General features: G+C 46.0%; 1 protein-coding gene across 6 annotated transcripts in view; it reads left to right on the top strand.

The window, feature by feature from the left end:
* ETV6 (ETS variant transcription factor 6) overlaps positions 1-23,649 on the top strand; it is a 290,065-nt gene that overhangs the window by 200,798 nt on the left and 65,618 nt on the right. The window contains exon 1 of one of the 6 annotated variants that reach the window (XM_061417843.1): positions 19,461-19,802. The exons of the other annotated variants lie outside the window; for them this stretch is intronic. The gene's annotated coding sequence lies outside the window, so the exon portion shown is untranslated. Of the gene's footprint in view, positions 1-19,460; positions 19,803-23,649 lie in introns of those variants that run through there. 6 annotated transcript variants of the gene reach the window in all.

Here is a 23,649-nt window from a genome sequence, read left to right as displayed (position 1 = left end):
CCAGCCTGATGCCAGCTGCCACCAGGGTAGTCCTGGTATGGGGCAGGGGACCTTGGTGATGCTTCTGCAGGCTCAGCTCAGAAAACCGAGAGCTGGCGCCCAGCCAGAGCAAAGGGAGAAGGAAACAGAGGCCCTAAAGCAACAGAAAAGGACATGCCCAGCTCTCCTGAGGGCAAGCAGTTCACGCACTTGGCTGGAGAAGTCAAAGCATACCATGAACAGGGTATGTGCTTATCACTGCATGCGTGCTAAGTCGCTTCAGTTGTGTCCAACTCTTTGAAACCCAGTGGACCTAACCTGGCCAGGCTCCTCTGTCCATGGGATTCTTCAGGCACAAATACTGGAGAGGGTTGCTGTGTCCTCCTCCAGGGGGTCTTTCCAACCCAGGGATCAAACCCATGTCTCTTTATGTCTCCTGCATTGGCAGGCAGACAGTTCTTGAATGCTGCCTATTGTAACGTTTAAGAACCTTCTTGTCTATCGTCTCATGTGATCTCACAACAGCCCCGGGAGGCGGGCTTGATAGAAAGAGTCACTCCCATGTTACAGAGACGGAAACAGCCTCAAAGACAGTGATGCCTTAGCTCAGCCCTTGTCAAACAAGGCAGGTGACAACCAGGACCAAAACACGAGGCTTTTGATTCCCTGGTGGCTCAGAGGGTAAAGCATCTGCCTGCAATGACGGAGACCTGGGCTCAATCCCTGGGTCAGGAAGATCCCCTGGAGAAGAAAAAGGCAACCCACTCCAGTACTCTTGCCTGGAAAATCCCATGGAGAAGAAAAAGGCAACCCACTCCAGTACTCTTGCCTGGAAAATCCCATGGACGGAGAAGCCTGGTAGGCTACAGTCCATAGGGTCACAAAGAGTCAGACACGACTGAGCGACTCACTTTCACTTTCACTTTTCAGTTCATTATCCAGAATCTCCTGATTGAATAGGGTCACCCTTTCAGGTGACTGGTCCCCCAGGGACTGTTTATTAACAGGTGGATACATGTGGAGAGTACCTTTGAGGACACTGAGCCAGGGGACCACCTCTGCTTTCAGAGTTCAGAGTATTAGACAAATCCTTGACTGAGAGCCAGAGCCCTTACTTCTTATCCTGGCCCTGCCTCAAACTAGTTGGGCAGCTTTGAGCAAGCAACCAGTTACATCCCCCCCTTCTGGGTGCTCAGCTGGAAGTAAGAACAGTAATGTCTGTACCACTGACCCCTCTGGCTGTTGTGAAAGCTGCAACTTTTGAAAGCCCTTTGTTGCCAGAGGTCTCCATTTCCCATGACTTGGTTCAAAGGAAAAGGGCATCCAGGTATAGGGTGTGGTGACTTAGATTTGAGAATTTTTTTGAACAGAATACAACAGATTCATTTGACCAGAAGCAAGTAAGGAACCCGCCTGCCAATGCAGGAGGTACAAGAGACACAGGTTCCAGAAGATCCGCTGGAGGAGGGCATGGCTACCCACTCCAGTATTCTTGCCTGGAGGATCCCATGGACACAGGAGCCTGGAGGGCTACAGTCCACGGGGTTGCAAAGAGTCACACACGTCTGAAGTGACTTAGCACAAGCATGGAGAACCGTATGCTGGATGTGGTAGAAATGCCTGGAACCCTCAGCCATCGTAGGATTCGAAACTCAAAAATGATGCAAAAGGCAGTTCCCTCCCAGTTTTTCTTTGTTCTGAGGATGACACCCCCGAGGATGACATGGCACACGTCTAATCCTTCCAGGGGATTTAATTTATGAAAGACCTCACCAAGAAGCTGAGCCTTGAGAGATCTGAGTACATTTTGAAGGGTGCCTGGTTCACTGGACCAACAGCAGAAGCAGCCCATCCCGGGCAGAGCGGGTGGCATGCACAAAGGCCGGAGAACGCAGTGCCTCTGGGAACTGCAAGCCTGGCCACGCGGCTGGAGCCAGGTCAGCCAGAGGGCGACGTGGTGAGTTAGGCAGGCACTGAGGTGGCCCTGGGAAGCTTCTGAAAACATTTAAGCAAAGCAGGAACACAGCTCTGTGTCTGACAGAGATCGCTGCCTGAGACTCAGTGCTCAGCTAAGTTTTATTGGCTGGAGGGCAGATCTCAAGGTGTGTGGAGACCAAAGGGATAGGGAGTCCGAGGTTCTGCCTGGCCGTCCCTCCAGGAGCCCACCCTCAGCCATCCTTGTCTGTTGAGGCCAAAGGATGATGGGTCCCCGGGAGCCTGGAGCTCACTAAAAAAGGGTAGGAAGGAGCCGACCGAAGGGTCCACGCCACAGTTGATAACTTGCTAGCTTTAAGTCACTCAGATTCAACCATCTCCTGCTTTTCCTGGATGTTTCTCTGAAGCAAATGGAAACTTCAGTCAGACACCAACTTCCTTCTGTCCTTCCACTGGACTCAAAGCCCGCCCAGAATTCAGGTGTTCAAAGTCCCAAGCCACAGATAGCGTGTGCCATTAGGGGAGAGAGCGAGGGGTATACTCTCCAGGCTTTAGAACTGCCTGGTGATATGCTGTGAACTGGGGGTGTGGGAACATGAACTGTGGAGTCGGGCGGTCTGGGCTGAGTCCTGGTCTCAGCGCTCAGCGGACACAGGATCTCTGTAAGTCATGGAACCCCTTTGCCTGTGTAGGCACTTTATCATCTGAAAAATAAATGAGAACAGTAGCATTCACCTCCGAATGTGCAGGAGGATCCCACAGATAGAATCTCCAAAGCACCAGGTATACAGTAAAATCTCAGTTTATGTTTTGCCTTTTCACATTGGAAGTTTTCAGTAATTAATCTCTTAGAAACAAACAGAAGAGAGCCTGCGTATGTGGTGCTCCTACTTTACGGAAGCTGAAGAAGTAGGAGTTCGTGATGAACTACTTCAGAAAGAAAAATGTTTCTTAAGAGCCAAGCAAGGAAAACTTAGGATGAAGAGCCAATGAATAAATCAATTGATTAGAGTCCAAAATGCCCTATAGACTGACCTAATATTATGGTCCTAAGATCTCATCTCCAGCTCATTGCCTACCCAACCTATAGTAGGCTTTTCTAGCCAGAGACACAGACCTCATAGGGTGTATTCAATTTCAATGCATAAGTCATTATTACTGGTCAAAAAGCCTTCTTGTTCTTTCCGTGGCCGCAAAAAGCACACCTCAAGCCTGGCCCCATGCCAAGTCAAATGTGTGAACACAGGCAGAGTGGGTTCCGTGGAGGGGGTGGAGGGACCACCTCCAACATGAGTAGGCTTGTGTTTAGAGCTTATTGCATAGTGGAGAAGAAGGCACAGATGTGGATAACTCTTAATTTATCACAGCTTCTGCGAGTCCTGTATACATCTTCAGAGCATTCTGGAAGCAGAAAGGCAGGAGAGACATTTTTGGAAGAAGGTTTCAGGGAAAGAGTGATTTTAGTGCCAGGCCTTAAAAGAGGGGTGAGTTCCAGCAGGCAGTGCTGGAGGGAGATTGGGGTGCAGTCAGAAGCAGCAAGGCCATGCTGAGCAGAGGGCGAGGGGCTGGTCCCGGGCAGGAAGGACGGAAAGTCAGGTGAAAGGTCTTGGACAGGGTCTGCGTTAGAGTGTTCAATGCCCCTGTCAAGAGAGTGGTTTTATTCTGATGCATATTCAGTGCAGAGCCTTGAAGGTGTTTCATCAGAGGAGCAATGGGGATGGTACTTGAGGAGGTTTCTCTGGGAACACTGTATAGTCTCACTGTGTACTTGTTGTGTTTTGGTTTTATACCAGTTGCAGTCTGGAGCTCCGTGTCTGTGAGCCTACAGTCTGCATTTCCAGAAGAGACCGGGTTTTTGTGCTTCCTCCACTATCCCCAGTCAGCGCCTTCCTCTCTGATATGCAGTTGATATGCAGTCAGGCCTACAATTACCCTCCGTCCTCCCCTCATTCCCTCCCACTGTCTTTTCTTTTCCCCTCTCCCTCCTCCCCTCTCCCTCCTCTCTTTCCCCCTGTTCCCCTTCCTCCTCTCCTTGTCCTCCCCCTCCTCCCCTCTCCCCCTCCCCTCCTCCTCTTCCCCTCTTCCTCCTCCCCCTCCCTCCTCCCTTTCCCCCTGTTCCCCCTCCTCCCTTCTCTCCTTGTCCTCCCCCTCCTCCCCTGTCTCCCCTCCTTCCTCCCCCCAGCTTGTCTGCACTCAGGCCCAGCTCACTGCTCCCTCCAGTCACCGTGCAGCAGGTCTCCCCTGGCTGCACACAGCACCCTTTCCCCCTGAGCCCAGCTCCTGTGCCCCGGCCTCCCCAGCTGGTTATCCTCTCCCTTCTCTGCTCTCAGCCCTCTTTCTCATGTTCATCTCATTCCCTTCCATCTTGAAAGAAACCTGCCTGGACTCAACATTGCTCTTCACTACCACCCCAGCTCTTTTTCTCTCCTCCCAGCCAAGTTTTTTAAAAGAATCCTTGACACACGCTTCCCATTTCCTCACCTCCCGTGAATGCCTCCACCCTCTGTGAGCTGGTTTCTGTCCCCACAACACCTCTGCTCTGGCTAGAATCCCCAGATGCTAAATTCACTGGACGGGCCTTGGCCCTTCTTATCTTGCCTCTCGTAGTGAGTCTCACTGTCTCCTGAGATTCCCTCTGTCTTGGTCTGCAAGGTACCACCCTCCCTTGCTGTCCCTTCCATTCCTTCAAGAATACACTTGGGTTTTTTTTGTTTGTTTGTTTGTTTTTAAATTTGGCTATGTCAGGTGTTAGTCACGACATGTGGACTCTTCATTGCGTCACACAGGATTTTTCATTGTGGCTTGAGGACTCTCTAGTTGCACCACGGCTCTAGTTCTGGCACGGCATGTAGGCTCCTAGTTCCCCGACCAGGGATTGAACCCACATCCCCTGCATTACAAGGCAGATTCTTAACCACTGGGTGGCCAGCAAAGTCCCAGGTTTTTAAAACAGTTTGCTCCTTAAATGTTTTCCTTAAAACTCATCTAAGAATCACCAGTGTGATAGTGACTCCCAAATATCTTTTGTATCTCACCAAGATTTTTCTCTTAAGTACCAGATGGATACCACCTGGGGCTCAGTGCCAAAGAATCCACCTGCCAATGCAGGAGACATAAGAGATGTGGGTTTGATCCCTGGGTCGGGAAGACCCCCTTGGAAAGAAAATGCAGATCCATTCCAGTATTCTTGCCTGGGAAATTCCACGAACAGAGGAGCCTGCCAGGCTATAGTCCATGGGAACACCACTGACCGTACACAGAGTGGGCGTGTGTGCACAGCTGTGTGGCGCTGGACCTCCCCACCTCCACCTTGCTAGCCTGCAGTCACCTCTGGTGAAACAGAATGACATATACTTTCTCCCTGTCAGTCCTCTGTGGACTGGGGTGGCCGGGCCCCCCTGTTTGGTGGCAGAAATCAGAAGCCTGGATTTTGCCTTTGCCGGCTTCCTCCACATTGAGTTCCTCTCCAAGTTCTGACAGTTCTGCCTCCATGACATCTTGAGCCCTCTCTTTCTTTCTCCATTCTTTCTGCTTTGGTTCAGGCTAATGATATCTGTCATCTCCATGTCTACAGCAGCCCTCAGACTGATCTGGTACCAGTCTGGCCCTGTTCTTATTCATCCTCCGCTTGCAGCTGGAATGACCATTGGAAAACAAGATCTGATTGTGTTACTCCCTTGTTTAAAATCCTTCAATGACTCCAAGTAGCCTTAGGATAAAGTCTAAACTCCTTAGTACAACAGACAGGCCCTTTCTAATAACGGCTAACATTTATCAAGTGCCTCATCATTGCCAGGCTCTGATCTAAGAGCCTGACACACGTCTCAGCATCCTGAGTGCTCACAGCGCCCCAGTGTGTCTTCTGTCACTGTCGCACTTTTACAGTTGTGGAAACTGTGTGGTCTTACCTAAGATCACACAGTTAGTGAGGTGGGGAGCCAAGACTTAAATCCACACTATGATACACCGTCTTTTCTTCACAGGTCATAGCTTCTCATTCATTCAAAAATACTTATTGAGTGCCTGCAATGTGCCAGAAACTGCTTGACACATCAGAGATAGAGTCAGAATCAGAACAGTTCTTTCACTGCCATCTTAAATTTTTATTTGTTTCTTTATTTTTGGTTATGCTGGGTCTTTGTTACTGTGCGGGCTTTCTCTAGTTGTGGTAAATGGGGGCTACTCTTTGTTGCAGTCCATGGGCTTCTCTTGTTGCCGTGGTTTCTCTTGTTGCAAAGTACGGACTCTAGGGCATGTGAACTTCAGTAGTGGTGGCTCGCGGACTCTAGAACACAGACTCAGGAGCTGTGGCACACTGGCATAGCTGCCCCACGGCACCTGGGATCTTCCCAGACCGGGGATGGAACCTGTGTCTCCTGCATTGGCAGGCAGATTCTTTACCACGGAGCCGTCAGGGAACCCTCCTCTCTGCTATGGAACCTGTGTCTCCTGCATTGGCAGGCAGATTCTTTACCACGGAGCCATCAGGGAACCCTCCTCTCTGCTATCCTAGATTTGTATAACTAATTATACTAAACATCAAAAGATGTTTAATCAGGAGTCTACCTCGAACTTGTAACAGGCTTTTTGCAAGCATATTCAGAGGTTGGATGTCAGCATGAAGTAACTTTAATGATAGTAATATTTGCTTCATTTAGATAGTTTGCAGAATATATAATTATATTTAAAGGATTTTAAAATGTGCATAGTCTTCAATCCATTGAACACCAAAAAGATAAATAATAAAGCAGAAGATAAAAATTGTTTACATCCTAATGAATAAAATGAATAGTAAACAAGATAAATAGTAAAATATATAGATTTGATTGTGATAGATGCTAAGGAAGAAAATAAAGCAGGAAGGAGAATAAGGAGGCGTCAGAGGACAGAGATTTGTAGTTTTATATGGAATGTCTGGGAAGGACTTGGAGAAAGTGAGGATGTCTGAGATCAGAATACTCCAGCTAAAGCAAAGCAAGTACAAAGGCCTCACATGAGGTAGAAATATGCCTGGTGTGTGAGGGGAGACACGGGTCAGGTGGCTCGAGCAGAATGAGGGAAGGGACAGGTAGGAGGAAGCAGGTTTGGACAGAGGTTAGATCCTGTGGGGCCCAAAGGTCATTTTAAGGACTTTGACCTTGACCGAGTGAGAGGGAGATCCCTGGGGGATTTTGAACAGAGGAGTGACATGTTTTACATGGCTCCTCTGGCTGATATATGGAGGATAGACTGTAGGGGAACAAGGGTGGAAGCTGGGCGACCAGTTCGGGACCAGCAGCAGTAATTCCAGGTGAGAGGTGATGGTGAGGGGGACTGAGTGGCAGAGCAGAGGTGACAGGAGTGGTCAGATTCTGGATGCCTTTTGAAGGCAGAGCCAGTAGCACTTGCTGCTGATTGAATGACTGCAAGGTGTGGGGCGCTGGCGTGGGAAGAGTGGACTTGGCATTCTCTGAGGAGGGAGAGACTGGGGACAGCAGGTCTGGTCAGGGGACAGAGGAAGGGCAGTTTGGGATGCCCTAAGCCTAACATGCCTGTTAGGCATCAGCATGGAGTTGCTCTGTCAGTTTCTCTCCTCATTTATTTATTTTTTTTAATGTATTGCTTTTAAAATTTTACTTATTATTACTATTCTTATTATGGCCATGCTGTGCAGCTTGTGGGATCTTAGTTCCTCAACCGGGGATTGAACCCACACCTCCTGCTTTGGGAATGCAGAGTCTTAACCACTGGACCACCAGGGAAGTCCCTATTTTTTTTAAATATATTGTATATTAGTTTATTTGACTGCGCCGGGTCTTCTGTCTTCTTTGCAGCACGTGGGATCTAGTTCCCTGACCAGGGATTGAACCCTGGGGCCCCTGCATTGGGAGCACAGAGTCTTAGCCGCTGGACCAGTAGGGAACCCCTTGTCTCTCCTCCTTTAACACGTTCCATGTACATCTCATGTTTTGTCCCACTGAGCTACTCTATGGTTCCTAAATTGGCTTTGCTCTTTCATGTGTCCAGATTTTTATATCCACCTTAAAAAATTTCCTCTGCCAAGAAAGCAGTCACCCCTTCCTTCAGTTCACAAACTCTTCCCCCGTCCTGCACTAATGCATGGATTTGTCAGTGTCTCTTTACATTCCTTTCTTCCTACCAGCATCCCTGTGTCATTCACCTGGGTGTACCCTGCCCCTGACACGGGATGTGGTGCACTGGGGGAGGGAGGGGCCCCTGGTTCTGTTAGATGTCTGGGTGAGTGGGAGAATAGGTGGACAGATGGACAGGAGAGCCCTCAGCACGGTTAGACCAACCATGTTTTGATGGTAATGATGGAAATTCCCCTGGAGCAGTGCCAGGTGACATGATCGCCCCAGACTGAAATGAAAGAAACAGCAGGTGTCAGGAAGTTTCTGTGTTCATGCTGCCGTCTGTGCTAGAACACTCCAGCGTGGGTCCCTCTTCCCCACACTCTCCCCACCCTCCTGCCCCCATCCCGGCCCCTGATTTTATTGATCACAAGCCTCAGTGAACACACACCCTGTCGTGTATACATCCACGTCTGCGGGGGAGATTTCTTTATGAAACCGTAAGAGTGTTTAACCTAAGGACAAGATGTGAGCCTGCTTCCCCAAGCCCCGTCTGCTCTGCTAAAAAATAATAGGTCCTCATTCTTTGGGAAGCTGCCTCGGCCAGCCGTTACTAACTTGGGCATCACTAATTCGGATGCCCATTCAGGCAAATGAGGAATGGCTGCAAAGTGCTTTTGTCTGTGACTTGCAAGCGGAGGGGAGAGCTGGGGGCGTGAAGTGAAGGGAAGGAGGTTAGATCGTTTTGAGCTTCATTTCATTTCCAGAAAGGACAGTCATCGCTTCCTGGAAGCAGCACTTGGCAACAGGCGTGGAGAATGGGAAAGATTTATTTATTTCTCTTTGCCAGAGCTCAATAACTCAGCTCAAGGATCGCAAATCGATACATTGCTTGCAAAGTTTCCAGGGACTGCATTAAAAAAGCCATTTTTTAAAAAAAGATCATTCTACGGCGACAGCCTCTGATGAGACCAGCCAGTCAGGGTTGGGTCAGGTCTTCCAAAGCCACCAGACCCTAATGAGAAAGGAAGGCTTTTGAAAAAGCAGGAAAGCGAAGTTTAGAGCTGACAGCAAACGGGCCACACTTGCAAGGGCTCCGACAGCCACACCCGGCTGCTCTGTGGGGCTCCTTCTCAGACGAGCAGCTGCGTCGCTCCCCCCGGGCTTCTGTGGGAAATATGTGACTAATGCATGGCTAGCTCCATCTTTCTTGGAGCTGGAATTGGTCACTGAGCAGAGGAAAGACTCACTCGGAGACACCATCACCATGATCTAGGGCTTCTGACATGTCTGGCCTGCAGGCCGAGTCACTCACAACTTGGTGAATTTTTAAAAATGCTGTAGTTTTTTGACATCTGGCAGTCTTGACTTTTTCGTGTGAGGAGGTGTGGAAAGACAGTGAAGAGGTCAGCTGTCTGTATTGTGGTCATCGAGGCTATTGTTTTCATCCCCATTAGAAAGTCCTTCCCTTTGGAAGTGTTATCTTCACTGGAATAGTTCCGTAGTCTTCTCCATAAGAGAAGCTGGGTGCCCTCTGCCTGGAGACCCAGTGCCAACCGAAGCTCAGAGACATTTGCTATTGTGTCTTCTGTCCAGGTGCTGTGTCTGTGCTCCCTGCACTTGGGGCTGTCACCCCCTCTGGTGTGATCAGAGACCCCCCTCACATTTTTAATTCTTATTGGAATATAGTTGATTACAGTGTTATGTTAGTTTCTGCTGTACAGCAAAGTGAGTCAGTTTTTTATATATATGTATATATCCACTCTCTTTTAGATTCTTTTCCCATATAGGTCATTACAAACTATTGAGTTCCCTATGCTATACAGTAGGTCCTTATTAGTTACCTACTTTATACACAGTAGTGTCAATCCTGCTGCTGCTGCTAAGTCACTTCAGTCGTGTCCGACTCTCTGTGACAATCCTAGTCTCCCAATTTATCCCTCCCCTGCTCCTTACCCCCCAGTAATCATAAGTGTGTTTTCTACATATGCAACTCTATTTCTGTTTTATAAATAAGCTCATTTATACCCCTTTATTTTAGATTCCACATATAAGCAATATCATATATTTGTCTTTCTTGGTCTGACTTACTTCACTCAGTATGACAACCTCTAGGTCCATCCATGTTGAAGCAAATGGCATTATTTCATTCTTTTTATGGCTGAGTAATATTCCACTGTATATATGTACTGCATCTTCTGTACCTACTCTTCTGTTGATGGGCATTTAGGTTGCTTCCATGTCCTGACTGTTGTAAATAGTGCTGTGATGAACATTGGGGTACATGTATCTTTTTGAAGTAATGGTTTTCTCCATATATATGCCCAGGACTGGAACTGTTGTATCATATGGTAGCTGTATTACTAGTTTTTTAAGGAAGCTTCATACTGTTCTCCATAGTGGCAGTACCAATTTACATTCCCACCAACAGTGTAGGAGGGTTCCCTTTTCTCGACACCCTCTCCAGCATTTATTGTTTGTAGATTTTTTGATGATGGCAGATTTTTTGATGATGGCCATTCTGACCGGTGTGACATGATACCTCATTGTATTGATAGTTTTGATTTGCGTTTCTCTAATAATTAATGATGTTGAGCATCCTTTTCTGTGCTTTTTAGCCATCTATATGACAGACCCCTTAGATTATCACACTTCCGCTTATTGCCATAAAACCCAGTGACAATTCACCAAGAGACACACAAAGTTTGGTGCCCTTTTTTTATGAGACACCAGAGGAACCCTGGCCTTGCCAATAGGAAGTGTCCTGAGATAGACTCTGGGGAGACAGCACTGGCAGCAGCATAGTTTTCAATCTCTTAGAACCCCTGGGAAAGAGCAGAGCATCTTAGTATCAAAACTTCATACCCATGAGCAGTGACAAAACTAGGGGACAAGATATCCCCAAGGAACAGTGGGACTTTTGGATGTTAGAACAGGAAAAGCACCCCAAATAGTGACTACTGCAAAGCATAGAGGGTCAGTATGAGAGGAACAGCTGAAAGTGGGAGTCCTTTTACTGATTCCAAGAGTGATGAGTACAAGTAGCCTGCAGAGAGGGGGCTTCCCTGATAGCTCAGCTGGTAAAGAATCAATCCACCTGCAATGCAGGGGACCCCAGTTCGATTCCTGGGGACCCCAGTTCGATTCCTGGGTTGGGAAGATCTGCTGGAAAGGGATAGGCTATCCACTCCAGTATTCTTGTACTTCCCTGGTGGCTCAGCTGGCAAAGAATCTGTACACAATGCGGGAGACCTGGGTTCCATCCCCGGGCTGGGAAGATCCCCCAGAGAAGGGAACGGCTACACACTCCAGTATTCTGGCCTGAAGAATTCCATGGACTGTATAGTCCATGGGATTGCAACAAGTTGGATACAACTGAGCAACTTTCACTTTCACAGCGTGCAAGGGAGGTCTAAAGCAGCAGTTCCCAACTCTTTTGGCACCTGGGACCAGTTTCATGGAAGACAATTTTTCCATGGATCTTGGTGGGAGGATGCAAGTGATGGGGAGCAGCTGTAAATACAAGTGAAGCTCTACTCACTCACCCACTGCTCACCTCTTGCTGTGTGGCCCAGTTCCTAACAGGCCACAGACCGATGCTGGTCCATGGCCCGGGGGTTGGGGATCCCTGATCTAAAGGATCTAGAGCCTTCCAGCCACTTCGAACTCTGGAACTAACCAATCAAGTCCTCCTCTAGGATGGCCATGTAGTGAGAAGCTGCCTGAAGTGAAATCAAGCTGAACAGGATAGGGACAGCAGAGACTTACAGGAGAAAAAACTCCATAAGGGAACAGAACCTGGAAACTTCAGCAGTCATATATTTGAACACACATGAACGAAATGGCAGAGAAGTGAAAATGAAAGTGTTAGTCACTCAGTTGTATCCAACTCTTTGAAACCCCGTGGACTGTAGCCTGCCAGGCTCCTCTGTCCATGGAATTCTCCAGGCAAGAATACTGGAGTGGGTTGCCATTCCCTTCTCCAGGAGCTTTGTAAAGTTAGAACGACACTGTTCTAAAAGTTCAGGAAAATGAATTTCACATGGAAACAAGCAATTGCAAAGCAGCGAGGTCAAATCCCGTACAAAGCTTTTATATAAAAAGAAAATAAGGAGCAGACTACATTTCTAAAGAAAGCATGCCAAAAAGACATGGCTTTGGAACAATTCAGAACTATGACCCAGGTCCAAATGAGCTGAAAGGCATTAAGAAATGATATAAAACATGAGGGAGGGAGGAACCAACATAAATCAGAATTATGAAAACTTAGAAATTAGATGACAGAGATCAGGAAAGAATTTAAAATTAAAAAAAAATGATAAGTAAACTAGTAAGACTAAAAGATGAATATATATAAAAGGTAATTTTTAAGAGAAAAACTGGAACATTTTTAAAGTAAAAGAAAAAAAGGGATTTCCCTGGCAGTCCAGAGGTTAAGACTTCACCTTCCAATGCAGGGGCACGGGTTCAATCCCTGGTCAGGGTGCTAAGATCCCACATGCCTTGCAGCCAAAAACCAAAAGGTAAAACAGAAGCAATATTGTAACAAATTCAATAAACACTTTTAAAATGGACCACATCAAAAAAAAATCTTAAAAACATAAATTTCAAGAGAAAGTGACACATGTTGAAGGGGGACAAAGGCATTTCAATATGTGGATAATAGGAACCTGTGAGGAAGGAAAACAGCAGTCTTGGGTCTGCATCACTCCCATCTCTGCCTCTGCAGTCACGTAGCTGTCTCTTCTTCCTTGTCTCTCCTCCATGTTCCCTCATGAGGACCCTTGTCCTTAGATTTAGTGTGTTAGTCGCTCAGTTATGTTCAACTCTTTGTGACCCCATGGACTGTACTCTGCCAGGCTCCTCTGTCCATGGAATTCTCCAGGCAAGAATACTAGAGTAGGTAGCTTTCCCCTTCTCCAGGGGATCTTCCCAGCCCGGGGATCAAACCCAGGTCTCCCACATTGCAGGCAGATTTTTTACCAGCTGAGCCACAAGGGAAGCCCAAGAATACTGGAGTGTGTAGCCTATCCCTTTGCCGGTGGATCTTCCTGACCCAGAAATTGAACCGGGGTCTCCTGCATTGCAAGTGGATTCTTTACCTACTGAGCTGTCAGGGAAACTCCCAGAGAGTCAGACGCCATAACCAAACCAGCGTGCAAGTCTTCTCCTCTCAGTGCCTCTAGCATCCTACTACCTGTGGGCTGCAGCAACTCCCACCAGCCCTAAAACTCGAGGGTTGCTCACGCTTCCCTTCTGACTCTTTTATCCAACTACCTCACAAAGCTAAGGTGTGAACCATTATGTTGATTTGATGTGTTCCTTTTGCTTCCCTGATAGCTCAGTTGGTAAAGAATCCGCCTGCAATGCAGGACACCTCCGTTTGATTCCTGGGTTGGGAAGATCCGCTAGAGAAGCGAAAGGCTACCCACCCCAGTATTCTGGCCTGGAAAATTTCATGGACTGTATAGTCATGGGGTTGCAAAGAGTCGGACACAACTGAGCGACTTTCACTTTGCACTTTTTTCCAGCAACCCCCTCCATAGAAGGCTCCATGCTTTCGTCCAAAGGGGTGAATAATATACAACTTAAGCTGGGATGACAGAACCAATGAGAAAGATATTTTGTGGCCAGGGAGAGTCCCTCAGTGCCCCATTGTGCCATGAGCTGGCCAGAGAGGGTCTACTGTGGCTCCCAGGCCTGCCCAGCCACCCCACCTCCCAGCATCTCAAGTCTTAGCCCAGCCCCGGGCCAGGTGTATAGCGGAAGGCATGTGTCATTGTCTCCAGCTGCATGTCTGCAGCTCTGTTGAAGGAGGTAAGGACTTGGTTTGGTTTTTAAATTTTTATGACTCTGTCTTAAGCCTGGAAATATTAGTAACGTTCACAGCTCTAACACTAGGGCATACAGCTGATAAGAAAAAAAGACAACTTTTTTTTTTCTGAAAAAATTTTTTCATTGAAATATAAAAGTGCTTTACAAGGTTGTATTAGTTTCTGCGGTACAACAACATGAATCAGCTATAAGTATACATATATCCCCTCCCTTTTGAGCCTCCCTCCCACCCCACACCATCCCACCCCACTAGGGCATCACCGAGCACTGAGCTGAGCTCCCTGTGCTGCACAGTAGCTTCCCACTGGTTATCCATGGGACACATGCTGGAGTATATATGTCAGTGCTCCTCTCTCAGTTTGTGTACTACAACATTTTAAGTGATTACATCTGTGGAAATAGATTCACATTTCCCCACAAATCCTCGAGGAAATGAAGGACCAATGGGATGAGGAGTGGAGTGAAATCTTGACACACATGAACATGCACACTCACACACACAATCATCTTTAAACACAGGTTGCTTCTCCGGGTTTGATGGGTTTTTTGTTCTGTGAGGCCTCCACAAAAACCCTTAAAGTGACTGCATCCTGCCTGTGTTCAGTCCACCTGCCCCTCTTCTTGCTGAGTCAGCATCTGCTTGGGCAACCTCGGAAAACATTGACTGCCTCCCCAGGGAAGAGTCAGGGAAGAAGAGAAGGAAGACAGGGTCAGGGGAGTGTGGAATTCTCCATCAAAGAAGACATTTTCCAGTGAAGCATGGTTTTGCCAAGTGTGTTAGGTTTCTTGAACCCCTGGTGCCATCTGCCTTTTGGACCCTGGACGTGTTTGCTGAGGACTGTGAAGTTAGCATTGTGAAAGATAAAGGCTTCCTAGGGTCTCCCCATCCACCCCCAGTCTTCACTCCATCCTCAGAAGATGCAGTGACCATATTGACTGAGAAAGGCATCCTGAAAAAGGCAGCCTGCTTTTTTATTTTTTTAACTTTTTATTTTGTATTGGGGTATAGCTGATTAACAATGTTGGGATAGTTTCAGGTGAACAGTGAAGGGATTCAGCCACACATATCCATGTATCCATTCTCTCCCAAATGGATACATGTATGTGTATATATGTGTGTGTGTGTATATATATATGTATGTATGTATGGCTGAATCTCCCCTCTCCTTGGGGCAAGGCAGCCTGCTTTAAAATCCGGGAGAGAAGGGACCAGGCACAACTGAACCACACATGGGAGAGACCCCGGCTGCCAGTGACAGGGCTCATCAGCCCAGCCAGAGGGAGAGTGAGTTCTGCTCTGGTTACACTTTGCAAAGGAATGTTCTGCAGACCAGCAGGCACACAAGATGATCCTGTGTGGTTTAAGAGAAGAAGAGCAGAACAGATAAAGAAGATGTGGTACAATGAAATATTACTCAGCCATGAAAATGAATGAAGTTGTATCATTTGTAGAGATGTGGATGGACTTGGAGACTGTCACACAGAGTGAAGTAAGTCAGAAAGAAAAAAACTCATACTGTATATTAATGCATATATGTGGAACCTAGAAAAATGGTACAGAGAGCCTGTTTGCAGGGCAGTAGTAGAGACACTACTTTGGCCACCTGATGCGGAGAGCTGACTCATTTGAAAAGACCCTGATGCTGGGAAAGATTGAGGGCAGGAGGAGAAGGGGACGACAGAGGATGAGATGGTTGGATGGCATCACCGACACAATGGACATGGGTTTGGGTGAACTCCAGGAGTTGGTGATGGACAGGGAGGCCTGGCGTACTGTGGTTTATGGGGTCACAAAGAGTCAGACACGACTGAGCGACTGAACTGAACTGAATAGAGACACAGACATAGAAAACAGACATGTGGACATGGAGAGGTGGGGAGGAGAGATGAGATAAATTGGGAAAGAAGTGGTGGCGTATATATATGTGACCGTGTGTAAAACAGATAGTTGGTGGGAACCTGCTGTATAACACAGGGGGCTCAGCTTGGTGCTCTGTGGTGACCTAGAGGGCTGTGATGGCATGATGGCAGGGGAGGGGGAGATCCAAGAAGGAGGGATATGTGTGTACGTACATAGAGTTGATTTGCTTCGTTGTACAGCAGAAACTAATACAATGTTGTAAAGCAACTATATACCCCAGGAAATTTCTTAAAAAGTGAGGGCACACAAAGGATATTCATTCTTCTTTATCCAGACACCCAGAGTGGATCGTCTGTGTTCCATGACTCTTGCAAATCCAGCGAGATCTTTAGGTCCTCTGCGCCCCATCCATTTCCACGGAGGAGTAAAAAACCTTGCACCAGCTTTCCCAACCCATTCTGATTTGCTTGCTAAATCTATTTGAGGAATGTTTCAACTCTCTTCATGTCTATTTTCCTACATATTTATTTCTTCTTAAAATTGGGCTTTTTGTGTGTGTGCATAAATATCAGTAGAGTTGAAAATAAAAATGTGTCTCTCCACCCAGCAATATGAGAAATTCTGCCCTTCATCGCCTCCTTCCTTTAGAAATTCATCTCAGTGGTCTCTTTCCATGCCAGCCCAGTTGCTTCAGCATTCATAAAGTTAAGATAATTTGCAGTGATTAACCTTCAACACTATGAATAAAAACTTGCAATATGTTAGCAATGAGTTCCAAAATACCTGAAGACGGGTCATCCCGTGTTTAAGGTCAGATATGTGCATTTCACAAGGAAATGACGTCCAAGTTGGCTTTCATCATTGCATTGCCTGCCCCCACCCGCCCTCCCACCCTTTGCAGAGTGAGAGGAGGTCAGCCTGCCAGCCTCTCTCTTCTCTTCTCCTCCCCCAAAATATCAGGAGAGATGTGTGTGTTTCTGTCCTCAAACCTAACTTGGTTTTTGCATTATAACCCTAATATATATCATCAGATCTCTTTGCATGTACAAGGCTAAAAAGTTCTCAACTGATTGTCCAAGTGTCCATAGGTAAACTGGAGCTAGTCCACAAACTTTGAAATTGTAGGGGAATGTTGGTGCGCATGGGTCTATGGGTCTATGCATTTTCAAAGATCGGTTGTTGTCATTCAGTCACTCAGTCATGTCCGACTCTTTGCGACCCTATAGACTGTAGCCCACCAAGCTCATCTGTCCATGGAATTCTCCAGGCAAGAATATTCCAGGCAAGAATACTGGAGTGGGTTGCCATTTCCTTCTCCCGAGGATCTTCCCAACCCAAGGATCGAACCTATATCCTCTGCATTGACAGGCAGATTCTTTACCACTGAGCCACTGGGAAAGCCCAAAAAGGGTCAGTAGCGCTCACTGAATTCTCAAAGGGGTCCATTATCTCCCGGATCACTCTAGTCTGTCCTCTTCCTCTTCATCACAACACCATCCCCATTATCTCTTTTTTCAATGTAACTTTAGTTAAAATGTTGATATTTTGTTCATTATGAATTTTTTTTGCATTTATTGGGCAGGTCAAAAAATTCCTTCGGGTTTTTCCATAACATTGTACAGAAAAACCCAAAAGAACTTTTTGGCCAGCACAGTAGTTTGAGTTTAAAATAACGCATTAAAACTATCATTATTGTTTGTGATTCCTGAGCTTTCGGGCACTGCCTTCAATTCTGCACCCGAAGTAAGCGCCTCACTTACCTCACCCTAATCACAGGCCTGAGTGGACTCTTACCCTGGCCTTTTTGCCTCCAGCCTCTCACCTGCTCCCTGCCTGTCTCTACATCTCCTCCTGAGCTGTCTTCCCGGCCTGCACACAGATGATGCCCACCCCTCCTTAAAACCCCATGGTGGGCTCGTACCTCCCACCAGACCCTTCACACGGCTCACAAGAACCCTTGCTTCAGCTTCTGAGGCTCCAGTGAGCTTTAGAAAACATTTCAGTCTCCTGAACAGATGACAAAACGCAACAGATTTGCTTTGGGGTCTCTGCCCTACCCAGCTCCCCAGAATGCATTGAGCACTTTCCATGGACCAGCTATAGTGCAGAGTCCTTTTTTAAAATTATTTATTTGTTTTATTTATGGCTGTGCTGGGTCTTCCTTGCAGCACACAGGCTTTCTCTAGTGCAGTGAGCAGAGGCTACTCTCCAGCTATAGGCTCGGGCTTCTCATTGCGGTGGCTTCTTTTGTTGCAGAGCATGGTCTCCAGGTCTTGCGGGCTCAGTGGTTGCGGCTCACAGGCTACAGTGTGTGGAATCTTCCCAGGCCAGGGATTGAACTCGTGTCCCCTGCATTTCAGGTGGATTCTTCACCACTGGACCCTCAGGGGAAGTTCAGTGCAGAGCCTTTGTATGAGTTATCTTACTTCATATTTAATTTTGCCCAAGGAGGTAAATACTGTTCTTGGCCTCATTTTACTGCTGAGGAAATTGAGATCCAGAGACATAACTTATGCAAGGCTACTGAGCAGGTGGCAGAACCAGTCTTTGAACTCAGGACTATCTGACTCCAAAACCCAAGTTTTTAATCTAAAATATTCCATGCCTCTCACCACATTGGGCTTGCTGCCTAAAGGCAGGAATGTAGGGGAATCGTCGAACTCATGTTTGTAAGAATGAATAGCGGGCCCTGGGCCAGTTTTGCTGTCAATAGGTTTGCTGATAAAAAACCCCTCTGTGGCTAAAACTGAATGAAAGCCAGAAAAAATCCACAAAATGAAGTGTATAGGGAAAATTTTTTCCAGGGACTAGAGTGGGACTTTGGATCAAAACATGAACGTGTAGTATTCTTGTTCTTGGGGGGGTTTGGCTGAAAAGACACTGTTATAATCTTCCAACCTCCACTTGGAAACTGAGTACTGAGATATAGGGTGACCCTGAGGACAAAAATAGGAAATGTTTGAGAACGTCCCATCCCCTGGTGATAGAATCTGTGTGCCAAGAGCAGTGATGAACAGATAGCCGCCCATCCAGGGTTAGGGGCAGACCCAGAGGAATGAGAATGCTGAAGTTTATCAGAGTCCATCCAGGACTGGGGTGGGGGCCAGAACTTGGCCTGCAGGGAAGGGAAAGGCATCAGAAAAGACCCCTGGGAAATGCTCTGGGAAGCAGCAGCTTAACAGGATCTGATGATAGTTTGTTTTATTTTGGAAGGTTTGTTTATCCTGAGGGAAACCCTGCCCCCTGTACCCCCTTCACAGAGGTCAGAAAGGGCTAGATTTCTGGATCCGCAGCTAAGCCAGACCTGCCAGGAGTTGAGTTTATGGTTAATTATTCCTAATCCCCTTGCATTTTTACAGTGCATTTTAGCGTGCATTAGAATGCAAGGGGCTTTTGTATCCTTTATTTGCTTTGACGGAGAGGAAGTTCACTAGGCAGATATAGAAGACCAGAAACAATTCTGGTTCTGGGGCCCATTGTGACCTTGGGGAAGTAACTCAACCTCTCTGAGCTTCAGTGTCTTCTGCAGATGCAGTTGTGCCAACCTGAGCTCTTTCACAGAATAGTTGCTAGGATGGCATAGGTGTGGAAGTGTTACCCACCTGGATTCTTGGCCTCCTTAATCAATAGAAATCAATCAGGGGCCAGATAGGAAATTCAGACAAGCCTTTATCGGGGTCCCTGCTGCAGCAGAGGGGAACGAGAACACATATGTTTCCTTTGCTTGCTTGCCAAGGAGGGGCGAACTGGTTCCTTATATGGGGTAAGGGTGTGTCCAGGGGTCGGGCCGGAGGGGTGGCTTAGGTGGTCTGCCCACCCCTTTGGTGGTGTTGAGTGCGGGGGTATGTGCAGTACCCTGCTTTTGCTTCCAACACCCTGTTTTTGCTCCAGCTCTTCATAAGTGGCTAAAGTTGGATTTTGGTCTTTTTGTATCTTGTCCTTAATTTTATTGCCCCAACCACGCATGCACACCATTCTTTTTAATCCCTTATTCTTGTATTCTGTTGCTCACGGAGATTTGTCCAGGTACAAGCACTGCAGCAATGAGCCCCAGATCCCAACCTGTCTCAGAAGCATCTGGTAGTGGCAGTGAACCTCACGGATCAGAAGTGTCCTACCTGGTGAGAAGGGTGTTAGGAGAGGGTGGCAGTGCAGAGCTGTCCCATGGGTAGGTTACTAGTATTGGGGTTCTTTTGTCTTACAGTCTGGCATTACCAGGGGACCATTGTGTGCCAGGCATGATGTGAGTATCACTGAGCAGTTGTCTTCAGCTACACGATTAGCGCTTTGACTTCCCAGAAGGTAGAAGCAGCAGTTGAGGGGCACTGGTAATTCGGTCTCAGGTCTAACAGATGAGGAATTGGTTGGCCAAGTAGAAATGATGGGGAATTGTGGTGAGAATGAAAACATCATCTTGGAATTGGGGAAGGGAATTAAAAGGCATGAGCAGATGTCTTCTCTTGACTAGAAGAAGACAAATGATTTCAGTTGAGGGGAAAAAGTACCTAAGGATCCGTGATCTGAAAGGAGGCAAAACCAAGTCTAAAGAATCAGCATGCTCTTGAAAATGAAATTCTGGCGTATCAACTGCTCGGGGCATGAGCAGGAAGAAGACGATGAAAGAATCTGATGAAGCTGTTGAGGGGACATTCTCTGATGAGCTCCATTTTTAAACAGATCTTTTTAAATATAAAAGTAACACATGCTTAATAGGGAGTATTAGGAAAAAAGAATGAAAAGGAGACAGTAAACATCATCTGTCATTTGGTTGAGTGACGGTTGTTAATATTTTTATGTTGCATTATATTTTCCATAAGTTGTTTGAGATTATAATACATATGTACACATGTTATGTGGTGATTTTTCCATATGTGTAGATACTTTTTATAAATATTATGTTATTGGCTGCATCATATCCTACCAGAGATGTTGTTTATAGATTCCTTAACTATTTCCTTATGGATGTTCCCAGTTTTTTAAACTATTAAAAATAATACTGCAGTGAACATCTTTGTGCATGAACAGTTTCTCTTTGTCTGAAATTATTTTCTTAAGGTAAATTCCCCAAAGTTAACATTTATAGGGCCCTTGAACTATCACCACATTATTTACCAGAAGGATCATGCCAATTTATCATCCCACTATTTTCTGTGTACCAGTCTAATGAGCTCAGATTTTCTAAGAGGATGAAAGAACAACTTACTGGAAATAAAAAAAATTTTTAATACAAAAAATGACATTTTGCAATCTGCAACAACATGGATATACCCAGCAGGTATTTTGCTAAGTGAAATAAATCAGAAAGAGAAAGACAAATACTGTATAATATCACTTATATGTAGAATCTAAAAAGTACAACCTACTAGGGAATATAACAAAAAAGCAATAGACACACAGGTGTAGAGAAGAAATCAGTGGTCACCAGTGGAGAGGATGGGGAGGGAGGGGAAAAGATAGGAGGAAGGGAACAAGAAGTACAAACTACTAAGTGTAAAATAAGCTACAAGGATATATTATACAACACAGAGAATATGGCCAGTATGTTATAATAACTATATGTGGAGTATAATCTTTAAAGATTGTGAATTACTGTACACTTGTATAATATCCTACAACAACTATGTGTCAACAAAAAAATTTTGGATATATAATGGAGAGATTTTTATTTTTTTTTAACTTTATTTTGTATTTGAGTATGGCTGATTAACAATGTTGTGATAGTTTCACGTGAACAGCGAAGGGACTCAGCCATACATACACATGTATTATTCTCCCGCAAACTCCCCTCCTGTCCAGCCTGCCGCATAACACTGAGCAGAGTCCCATGTGCCATACAGTAGGTCCTTGCTGGTTATCCATTTTAAACACAGCAGTGTGTACATGTCCATCCCAAACTCCCTAACTATCCCTTCTCCCGCCCCCTCCGGCAACCGTAAGTTTGTTCTCCAGGTCTGTGAGTCTCTTTCTGTTTTGTAAGTTCCTTTGTATCCTTTCTTTTCAGATTTCACATATAAGGGATGTCATACGATATTTCTCTTAAAGGAGAGATTTTTTTAGATCTAGAATGTTAAAGCTAAGTAAGCTAAAAACAATGGGAGATACTTAAGAAAATGGTGTGTTTGGAGGGACAGTAAGAGAACAAGCGTGGTCTCAGCACCTAGACTGAGTTGGTGGCAAAGAGAGAACAAAACTGTACAACTTCTCTCTTTCCTCCCCCTCTTCCATCAAGGAGGGTGATTGTCAGACTGAAACAGGTAGTACAAACTGCCATAAGGGAATTGAAGCCCAAGGCGGATGAGTCGATTGTAGAAACGAATCTAAGTCATTCTAAATAGATTCAAGGCTCTTGGCCCAGACAGATGACACCCCAGAATAGAGAATTTACAAGGGTGAAAAGTCACTGATAGTGATCCCTAAGGTTTGCAGGAAATGAAAGAGATCCTAAAAGAGAGAATACGAACCACTGTTTACCCTACACTCAGAAAAGGAGAAAAGGGAATATGTACAGACTAAAAATAGCTGACCTGATACAACTTACAGATGAAATTCAGGAGAGATTTTCAAACATGTATGTTATGAGCACTTAGGAAAAGTTATTCCTTAGGCCCCAATCACCTTCTCCCTTTTTTCATCTTATTCAATAAAGGTGCTATAGATTTTGTAGTTATTGTATTTCTGGACATCAAGAAAGCATTTTATTTGAATTTTGGATGGTTCCTTTTATGGCTGAACTAGAAAGATGTATCTAAATACCGGAGTAGTTAGGGGGGTTGATCATTGAACACCTGTATGCAAATGGGGCCAGGGCTTCCCAGGTGGCACAGTAGTAAAGAACCCACCTGCCACGCAGGAGATGTGGGTTATAGCCCTGGGTCAATAAGATCCCCTGGAGAAGGGAATAGCTACTCATTCCAGTATTTTTGCCTGGAGAATTCCATGGACAGAGGAGCCTAGTGGGCTACAGTTCATGGCGTTGCAAAGACTCAGACGCAACTGAGTGCGGGCACACACATACTCCAAATGGAGCCAATAACTTGATCAGTATCCGTCTAAAAGGAGGTGGCTGGTTTGTCACCAGAAGGCTCTCTTTCAGCCCTCAGCTAATCAGCACTTTGTCAGTAACCTGTTGAGGTAACAGATGCTTATCAAAGGCAAAGTTGACATGAAGCTGTGAAGTATAGATGATACTGGATATAGGTCTCAGTCTGGAGTGACTGCTGCAGGCTGGAATGATGATGGAAAATGGCAAGGTAAAAATCTAATACTGGCTAATATACATGTCCTTTCTCCACAGGTGGGTTACAAACAGCAGCTATTATGTGCAGGATAGGGAGATTATAAAAATAATCATGGTGGTAACTATAAAATGCTCGCTCTATGCCAAATACTGTCCTTTGTATCTTCTATCATCATTGAATCATCTTACTCTATACTAGCTTTATGTCATCTGCACATTTGACAAACACATCATCTGTGATTCAGTGGCACTCGCTTGTCAACTTGAGAGTTGTCCTCATTCTCCAGTTGAGGCAAGTGAGACACAGAGAAGTTAAGAAACTTGTCTGAGATCACACAGCAGGGACACGGAGTTTCCAAGCTGGTGCCCCGTGCCTACTTGCTTAAATACTGTGAAAGTTCACACAATCACTGAAACTTCTCTGTCTCTCTCTTTTTTTTTTAATCCTGAATTTAATTTAACGTCCTGCCAAAACACCAAAATAACCTTAGAGAGGCAAGGAACTAATAGGAACTTTGGGCTAGACCAACCGGGTTCAAATGTTGGCTCTTCCACTGGGTGTGTGACTTTGGCCAAGTCGCTTAACTTCCTAGTGTTCCAGTTTTCTCCTCTGTAAATAAGGATGGTGAATGTTTCTATTGTATAGCATCCCTGTGGGGATTACATGAGTTACAAACAGAAGACATTTAGAAAAGCGCCTGGCACACAATAAATGCTTCTAAGTGTCTGCT

Source organism: Bos javanicus, chromosome 5 (genome assembly GCF_032452875.1).
Source record: "Bos javanicus breed banteng chromosome 5, ARS-OSU_banteng_1.0, whole genome shotgun sequence".
In the NCBI taxonomy this organism is placed as follows: Eukaryota; Metazoa; Chordata; class Mammalia; order Artiodactyla; family Bovidae; genus Bos; species Bos javanicus.
Note: the sequence above shows the minus strand (reverse complement) of the source record. Positions and strands in the feature narration are given on the sequence as shown.